This window comes from Euleptes europaea, chromosome 11 (assembly GCF_029931775.1).
Source record: "Euleptes europaea isolate rEulEur1 chromosome 11, rEulEur1.hap1, whole genome shotgun sequence".
Taxonomy (NCBI): Eukaryota; Metazoa; Chordata; class Lepidosauria; order Squamata; family Sphaerodactylidae; genus Euleptes; species Euleptes europaea.
The window spans coordinates 78,397,315-78,407,447 of record NC_079322.1 but is presented as its reverse complement, the minus strand read 5'-3'; positions in this window follow the sequence as shown (position 1 = coordinate 78,407,447).

Genomic DNA, 10,133 nt, shown 5'->3' with positions numbered 1-10,133 from the left:
ATGGACAAGATTCCCTCCCTTTCATGAACTGCCTAATATGGCCAATATTGTGGAGTTTTGAGAATTTGGATGGGGGGAAATGTGCAGCTAGACTAGAGAGCGGCAAATCCAAGGCAAAACTTCCCAGGCATAAATCATACAGTTGGAAGAGACCACCAGGGTCATCTAGTCCAACCCCCTGCACAGTGCAGGACATTCACAGCTGCCTCCCCCCACACACACACCCGGTGCCCAGAAGATGGACAAGATTCCCTCCCTTTCATGAACTGCCTAATATGGCCAATATTGTGGAGTTTTGAGAATTTGGATGGGGGGAAATGTGCAGCTAGACAGGGGCGAATACAAGGCCAAACCTCCCATGCATAAATGGCCTACCTCTCTCCCCCACCCTTCTTGCAAAGAGAGGGCAGCGCGCTGCAAATATCCCCCACCCCCATTTGAGCCTCACAACGACCCTTTGAGGTAGGCTGGGTCGAGAGAGTGTCTGGCCCACGCCTGCCTGCCTGCCTCCTTCCCCCGAAAGCAGCCAGCCTTGCAATATCGGGCGTCCTCCCCCCTCCTGCAGGCTGTCTCCCAAGCATGGAGATCTGAGATCTGATGAGACGTAGGAGTTGCATAAATGGAATTGTCAAGGCAAAAAATAATAATTGGTGCAAGGGAATTATATTTTAATAAACTCTGTAACCCCAGAGGTTACAGAATTTATTAATATATAATTCCCTTGCACCAATTATTATTTTTTACTTTGGTGCAGCCATCTCTTTTTCTTGATAAATGGAAACATAACTTTTGTGTGTACAATAACCATGCAAGGTAGGAAGCAGGCTTTTTTGGTGAGCGTTGCAGATGCCACTTTGCAATGAAAGTAGACGCTGATGTGAAAATCTTTTTCTCTCTCGCTGTAGGATTGTTATCCACCAATGTGGAAAAAGGATGCAGAAATCCAGACATTTGGGACAGCGATAAAGAACGCTTCTTTGTTTATGGACCTTCCTGTTTTCACACTTATGGCTCCATTGATGAGCATGAAACCCAGAGCAAGAAGGACAGAGCTGCAGTCTCATGACTGAAGCCATGGTGAACACAATGGGAGTTACTTCTGAGCGGGTGATATAGAACTGCACTGCAAAATTCACAGAATATCCCCCACAGAGAGAGAATCATAGAATCCTAGAGTTGAAAGGGACCACCAGGGTCATCTAGTCGAACCCTCTGCACAATGCAGGAAATTCACAACTACCTCCCACACACACACACACCAGTGACCCCTACTCCATGCCCAGAAGATGGCCAAGATGCCCTCCCTCTCATGATCATAGAATCACCATTGCTGACAGATGGCCATCTAGCCTCTGCTTTAAAACCTCCAGGGAAGGAGCGCTCACCACCTCCCGAGGAAGCCTGTTCCACTGAGGAACTGCTCTCACTGTTAGAAAATTCTTCCTAATGCCTAGACGGAAACTCTTTTGATTTAATTTTTATCCACTGGTTCTGGTCCAACCTTCTGGGGCAACAGAAAACTACTCAGCACCATCCTCTCTATGACAGCCCTTCAAGTACTTAAGTGAGGTCGGCGGTTTATGGGCCAGGTATTTTCTTCCTCAATTGTGCTCAGACCTGAGATTCTGGACAATTCCAGCATCACTTGATTCAAGCCTCTATATCAGTGGTTCCCAAAGTGAGCAGTACCACCCCCTGGGGGGCAGTGGGATTACCTAGGGGGTACTAAGAGGCAAGGGGGCAGCAGGGGGGTGCTTAAAGTGGGCCCCTTCAACTGTGTTGTTGGATAGGTTAGGGGGCACTGGGGTTGAGTTTGTGGAACCAAGGGGGCGGTGACCCAAAAAGTTTAGGAACCATTGCTCTATATCTTTGCCTGAAGGAGCTTGCCTTTTTGGAGAATGACATCCCAGCATTTACAGGATGCTGAATTCTCTAGCCAACACTAAATCCAGTGCTTTGGTGGTCTGATGGCAGACGTAGGTCTTCCCAATACAACATCACAGTAGCTTCCCCTATATTTTTATTCTCATTATTTTTTAAAAATTGTTTACTTCATTTGTACCCCACCTTTCTCCCCAATAGGGACCCAAAGCAACTTACATCATTCGCTCCTCATTCTAACAATCCTGGATTTATTTATGGACTTCATTGATAGAAGAGAAGAAGAAGAGTTGGTTTTTATATGCCAACTTTCTCTACCACTTAAGGGAGACTCAAACCGGCTTAAAATCACCTTCCCTTCCCCTCCCCGCAATAGACACCTTGCAGGGCCGGTGGGGCTGAGAGAAGGTGACTAGCCCAAGGTCACCCAGCTGGCTTCATGTGGAGGAGTGGGGAAACCAACCCACTTCACCAGATTAGCGTCCCCTGCTCATGTGGAGGAGTGGGGAATCGAACCCGGTTCTCCAGATCAGAGTCAACCGCTCCAAACCACCGTTCTTAAGCACTACACCACACTGGCTCCCACCTTTCTTCCCTCATAGGAACCCAAATCAGCTTACATCCCTCTCCTCTCAATTTTATCCTCACAACAACCCTGTGAGGTAGGTTAGAGGGAGTGAATGGCCCAAGGTCACCCAGAGAGATTCCACGGCATTACAATTAATCTCCAGACTACAGAGATAGTTCCCGTGGCGTACGGGTCACTGGGTATGTGTGTGTGGGGAGAGGTAGTTGTGAATTTCCTACATTGTGCAGTGGGTTGGACTAGATGACCCCAGTGGTCCCTTCCAACTTTATGATTCTAAATGTATGCTTTGGAGGGTGGATTCCATGGCATTGTACCCTGCCGAGGTCCCTGTCGTTCCCAGGCTCCACCCCCAAATTTCCAGGAATTTTCCAACCTGGAGTTGGCAACCCTACAGTGGAGTTTCCTTTCCTCCTGTCTTGTGGACACTTTTGCATCCATGCAGCGGGTGAGATCTATTCTCCCACGCAGTCAGTATTAAATCGCTAGAGCCCGTGATGTCTTCCGAGAACACATGGTGCTCCCCCGTTCTTGGAGAAGTTTTGCACTTTCGGGGGGGGGGGAGTTTCCTTGTTTAAATTAACACGGCAATAAATGAATCGGAACCCATATGAACATGGATGTGGCATTTTTCAAAGTTAAAAAGAAGAGTCTGCATGCCTTAAGTGTGGTGGCAAAATTGACGCGTGAGATGGCTTTCAGTTTTCTGATATGCCGGACTGTCGCTTCAAATGCAAGGAAGGATCACCCTGTAGCTAAAGAACACACAGCCAGTGTAGTAGGGTATAGTGGTTGGAGTGTCATACTAGGATCTGGAAGACCCAGGTTCGAATCCCCACTCTGCCACGGAAGATTGCTGGGTGACTGGGCCAGTTACCCAGTTATCTCAGCCTAACCGACCTCACAAGACTGCTGTGAGGATAAAAAGAAGGAAAGGAGAATGATGTAAGCCCCCATGGGGCCCCCATTGAGGAGTAAAGTAGGGTATAAATTAAAGTCAATAATATATAAATAAAACAAAAAAAAAACACAGTGAAGTCTCTTTTATATTGCAGGATGAAGCCCCCAATTTAGAGGTTTTGCAAAGCCCCGCCCCACGGCACTGCAAGCTTTTCGCGGACAGCCTTCACCATTATCCGCTATAATGTATTTGGGGGCGTGGGTGCAGGGGGAATATTCAATTGGTTCTTCTTGTTGTCAATCCCTAGCCTGCTTCCATAGCAACCGAAGCCCCCCCTGCTTCAGTCTCCATGGTGACAGTGAGCAAAAACTGGGCTTCCAGCTGGCCGGTTACATCAAAGCAATCTGGGAACGTCATAAAAAGATGTATGAATCTCCTCCATGTTCACAGACTTAAGCAGAGCAGCGGCTGGGGGGCGGTCAGTTCCTGACTGCAAAGCCACACGGCCGGAGGGGGTTGGCTGTGCAAACACCACATTTCACCAAAAACCGGGATTTCATTCACCCATCGCTTCTACTGCCAGGGATAAAATATCTCTCCTCCTTAAAAATCGAAGCTTTCTGTTTACGTTTCACGATGTACTCTGAGCCATCCACAAGCATAGGTAACCACCAGATCTCTTCTGTGTGAAGCAGATAAAAGGAAGTATTTCTTCACACAATGCATAGTTAAATGGTGGAACTCCCTGCCCCAGGATGTGGTGATGGCTGCCAACCTGGAAGGCTTTGAGAGGGAGGTTCATGGAGGAGTGGGCTACCCATGGCTACTAGTAAAAATGGATATTAGTTATGATGCATCCCTATTCTCTCCAGGATCAGAGGAGCATGCCTGTTATCTTAGGTGCTGTGGGACACAGGCAGGATGGTGCTGCTGCAGTCAAAGTCTTATTTGTGGGCTTCCGGGAGGCACCTGGTTGGCCACTGTGTGAACAGACTGCTGGACTTGATGGGCCTGGGTCTGATCCAGCAGGGCCTTTCTTATGTTCTTATGAAGCCAACTCACCATTCGTACCAGAAGCATGAACCCTCTAACCTGCACCCGCTCGATTCGAGTGCAGCAGCACCTTAGAGACCAAAAGGATTGTCAGGATATGAGCTTTTGAGAGTCCAGGCTCCCTTCATCAGATACCGTTAGGTGCTACTGGATTTGATTCTAGCTACCCTCTGAATCTAACCTGTATCAGTTTACCAAACCAAAGAAACCCTTGGTACCCTTCCCCTGACATCCAAAAATCCAGCCCCCAGGAAGGACTACAGTGAGTTTTTTTAAAACCCCAGAGCGCTACAATCAAAAAGCACAAATCCCAGCGCAATAATCCTACTACAAAAACAAATCCAATTTCTTTTCATAGCAGATTAGAATTATGGCTGCTACCAACATTCACAGGCCTGGTATTTTGACTGGAAAATTCCCTTTTCCTTTTCCCCTATCCTTTGTGAAAATCCAGCCTGTGAAACCTGGACCATAGAATCATAGAGTCGGAAGGGACCTACAGGGTCATCTAGTCCAACCCCCTCCACAATGCAGGAAATTCCAAACTACCTCCCCCACACACACCCCAGTGACCCCTACTCCATGCCCAGAAGATGGCCAAGGTGCCCTCCCTCTCATCATCTGCCTAAGGTCATAGAATCAGCATTGCTGACAGATGGCCATCTAGCCTCTGCTTAAAGACCTCCAGGGAAGGAGAGCTCACCACCTCCCGAGGAAGCCTGTTCCACTGAGGAACCGCTCTGTTAGAAAATTCTTCCTAACGTCTAAACAGAAACCAGAAACTCTTTTGGTTTAATTTCAACCCGTTGGTTTCGGTCTGGCCTTCTGGAGCAACCATGTCCTGATTCCTCATACTGAAGTTTTCCTATTAAATGTGAACAAGCTTTCACATTATGTTTTGCATCAGTTACGTGTAAGTGGCATATAAATTACTTATGACATATAAAATGACATAAACATGGTATAAAAGATACAGATGAATCTGGAGCCCGGGCAGAAACAAAAACTGGGAAGAGGGGCGGCTCAATTAACATTGGTAAAAAATGCAATTGCTTCCCCCATCTGCCAGACCACTTGTTGGCATAGTAACAAATGGTCCTGCAATTAACTCTTATCCTGCCTCAGGGAACCCCAGGTGATCTGCTCTGTAAGCATTTGTCACCTTGGTGTTTTCTGTTGCAAGCCGGATGTCATCAATTTTCGGTCTGTTGGCATCTCCGGAATCTCAGTGAGGTTTGATCTCTCCCCCCCCCCCCCGAGATCCTGGAAATACTGCTGGCTTAATAAAAAAATAAATGCAATCTTGCACAGTATTACTATTATTGACAGTATTTATATTTCACTTTTCTAACTGCTCCCTGTCCCTAAGGGGCTCACAATGTAAAAAGAAGCAAAAGAAGACCAGCAGACAGCCACCAGAAGAGACACTGCTGGGGTGCGGAGGACCAGTTACTCTCCCTCTGCTCAATAAAAGAGGAATACCCATTTACCCAGCATGTAATTAACCTGTGAAACTCCTTGCCACAGGATGTGGTGATGGCGTCTAGCCTAGATGTCTTTAAGAAGGGACTGGACTAATTTCTGGAGGAAAAGTCCATCATGGGTTACTAGCCCTGATGGGTATGTGCTACCTCCTTATTATAGATGTGGGCCACTGTGAGATACAGGAGCTAGACTAGATTGTTCAAAAGCATGCCAAATGCAAACTTTTACCTTTCCATAAAAAGTTGTTTGAATAATTAAAAGCTCTGTTATTGTGTTTTTCTTTTAAGACAAAAGATGTTAATGTATTAGTGGTTTTTTTCTAAACCAAAACCTCAGTATTTAGGTTAAATTGCCATGTTGGCACTTGGCGATAAATAAGTGGGTTTTGGGTTGCAGTTTGGGCACTCGGTCTCTAAAAGGTTCGCCATCACTGTTCTAGGCTAATCCTGCATTGAGCAGGAGGTTGGAGTAGATGGTCTGGTCTGTCTGGCCCCTTCCATGATTCTATGACAACAGAACTCACCTGCAGGACTTTGCACTCCCAAACGCTGTTTCATGCGCTCTACGTGGGGCTGCCATTGAAAGCATTTGGAAACTTCAGCTGGCACAGAACACTGCAGCCAGGATGTTGACCGGAGCCCATATCATGCTAGCAGCTAGCCTAGGCTGGCTTCCAATTTGTTCCCGGGCACAATTCAAGGTGTTGGTCTTAACCTTGGGGAGGGGCTGTAGCTCAGTGGAAGAGCATTTGCTTGGCATACAGCAGCAGTAAAGGGCAAGAGTCACACATGAAGCTGCCTTCTGCTGAATCAGACCCCCCACCATGGTCCATCAAAGTCAGTATTGTCTACTGAGACCAGCAGTAGCTCTCCAGGGTCTCAGGCAGAGAGGTCTTTCACATCACCTAAACTTGCCTGGTCCCTTTAACTGGAGATGCTGGGGATTGAACCTGGGATCTTCTGCATGCCAAGCAGATGCTCCACCACTGAGCCACGACCCCTCCCCTGTAGCATCTTAAAGACTAACAGTCCAGTAAAATACGAACAAAATTTCTGGCAGGGTATGAGCTTTTGTGAATCACAGCTCACTACTGGACTCTTGCTCTTTTCTACTACTACAGACAGACTAACATGGCTACCCATCGTGATCTCTCTGCTTGTCATGCAGAAGGTCCCAGGTTCCATCCCCAGCATCTCGTTAAAGTAGCCACCAGTTGGTGATGTGAAAGGCCTTTCTCTGCCTGAGACCCTGGAGAGCTGCTTCCAGGCTGAGTAGTCAATACTGTCCTCGATGGACCGAAGATCTGATTCAGTGCAAGGCAGTTTCATGTGTTCATATGACCTGAAAAGCCCTATATGGTTTGGGACCAACATACGTGAAGGACCACATATTCCCTTTTCAACCCACTTGACCACTACAGTGCCCCCAATCTTCTGGGATTAGGTGGGTGGCAACCTGGGACAGGGCCTCAGTCATGGCACCAAACCTCGGGAACGCTTGTCCCGGGGGAGATTTGTCTGTTCCCTTCTGTTGTCGTGTTCCGCCAGCAATTGAAATCTTTTCCCCCCCCAATTTCGTTTGGCATTCCCTCAATTCCTTCCTAACCAATGATTGTATGTTTTGTATGTATTTTAACATTTCGTATCTTTGCTTTTTAACATTTTTTTAATGATATGTTTGGAGGGGGGCTTGTTTTAATGATTTTAAAATGTGATTTTTATCACGTACGTTTCAAACTGTTAGCCGCTTTGGTGGTCCTCGTAAGGGCAGAAAGGCAGGATATAAATGTTGTAAATGAATTAATAAGACTCTGCGTAAGTACCAAGTCCCACGGGTGTCTTCTTTAGCCCTAGCCAGGATCCTGCTTAAATTAAAGCCCAGCACAGACTGACTAATTCTTGATAACGTTAAAGCTGTAATTGTTAAGTCTTCGTTCTGCCCCTTGGCAAAGCTGCTGTTTGAATAAGCAGAGGCAGAGTTCTTCCTAGGAGGTCAGCGCTGATCTAGCAGAGCCCTTGATGCGCGCACATGGATATGCCAGGCGCCGCTCCTGCTTTTCCTTCCAGCTCTTGCAAAGGAGGTCACTACCTAGTTACCCGTTAATTGAATCTGACGCTGAGGCTCTCTTTGCTTCTGCATTCTCTTTCACCCTCAAGCCTGTCTCTCTCTTTCTCTTTCTCATGTGTGTGTGCATGTGCTGCTACTCATTAAGCTTTGAAGCACTAGCAGCCTTTGTTACGCCTGTTCTCACGACTGCCCTGCGAGGGAGAGTTGAGTCACTGCTCCATTTGAGGAACTGGGGAGAAGAAACGGAGCCTGGCCAAAGCAAAGCCGTTGGATTGAGGGGAGTGAGCATGTTCATGGAGGAGAGGGCTATTCATGGCTATTAGTCAAAATGGATACTAGTCATGATGCATACATATTCTCTCCAGTATCAGAGGAGCATGCCTATTATATGAGGTGCTGGGGAAGACAGGCAGGATAGATGCTGCTGCAGTCGTCTTCCTTGAGGGCTTCCTGGAGGCACCTGGCTGGCCACTGTGTGAACAGACTGCTGGACTCGATGGGCCTGGGTCTGATCCAGCAGGGCTTTTCTTAGGTTCTTATGATATTAGGTGCTGTGGGACACAGGCAGGATGGTGCTGCTGCAGTCAAAGTCTTGTTTGTGGGCTTCCTGGAGGCACCTGGCTGGCCGCTGTGTGAACAGACTGCTGGACGTGATGGGCCTTGGCCTGAACCAGCAGGGCTTTTCTTATGTCCTTATGAGAGGCCCTCCTGACTGTCCCATCAATCAAAGAAGTTCATTTGGTGGGTACAAGAGAGGGGGACCTCCTCAGTGACAGCCCCACTATTATGGAACAGCCTCCCCAGGGTGGTGTGTCCGGCTCCCAGTCTTTAGGAGGCAGCTGAAGACGGTTTTGTTTAGGACTGCATTTGACTAAGTTAGTTTTTATTTATTGGGAGTCCTAACTTTTAAATTGTCATCTTTTATGTGTTTTATAGTTGTTTTATTTCCAATGCAAGCTGCTTTGAGCACTGCAAGGCAGAAAGGCAGCTAATAAATGTTTTAAATAACAAAAATAAATTCAAATTTACATCTTCAGGAGGCAGTTGACAATTGTTTTATTTAGGACCACATTTGATTAATTTACTAGCAGATCCAAATTGTGATTTTTGCATTTCGGTTTTAATGTAATTTATCCATACCATAAGGTGCCTCAAAGAATAAATGTTTCTGTAAGGAATAAATGTTTCAAAGACATAATTTAAAAGACAATGACAGTCCAGTGCTCTTGGTTGACTTGGAAGAGGGTTCTGCTTCCTTTGGTGCCACAGCTGTGCCCATTCAAGCAATAACTACAAGCAGTTGTAGTTAATATAGTCAATAACTGACTATATATTACTCTTCCTACACACTTGACACTGAGAGACACTGTCCTTCAGTGTTACTCCTCTGAAGATGCCTGCCACAGCTGCTGGTGAAACGTCAGGAAAGAAAATACCAAGACCACGGTTACACAGCCCAGATAACCTACAAGAACCAATGAACTCTGACTGTGAAAGCCTTCGACAATAACTACAAGCAGGTTACCCGAAGATTGACTGTGACCCAGTCTTGCCTTAGGGACTGTTCTTTCTAGCAGACTGGAGCACCCTTGTTCTCTCACCTCTCTGTCCCCATTTTCAATGGCAAAGATTATCAAAAGAGCCAGCGTGGTGTAGTGGTTAAGAGTGGTAGTTTGGAGTGGTGGACTCTGATCTGGAGAACCTGGTTTGATTCCCCACTCCTCCACATGAGCGGGAGGCTAATCTGGTGAACTGGATTTGCTTCCCTGCTCCTACACATGAAGCCAGCTGGGTGGCCTTGGGCTAGTCACAGCTCTCTGAGCTCTCTCAGCCCCACCAACCTCACAGGATGTCTGTTGTGGGGAGGGGAAGGGAAGGTGATAGTCAGCTGGTTTGATTCTCCCTTAAGTGGTAGAGAAAGTCAACATATACAAAAAAACAACTCTTCTCTCTTCTTCTTCAGTGGTACAGAACAGTCTCTGGGAAGAGAGGACAAAACTCTCACCTGGAGGACAGAAGCTTGTGATGAACTAATAGTTAAATCGAGAAGCCCACAATGTGCGTGCACCCGGTCCTTTTCGGCGGGCAGGAAATGCGCGACTGAGCGTGCCAGATGCCTCTCTGCCCCAAAGACAACAGTACAGCAGGATTCCAGAGAAG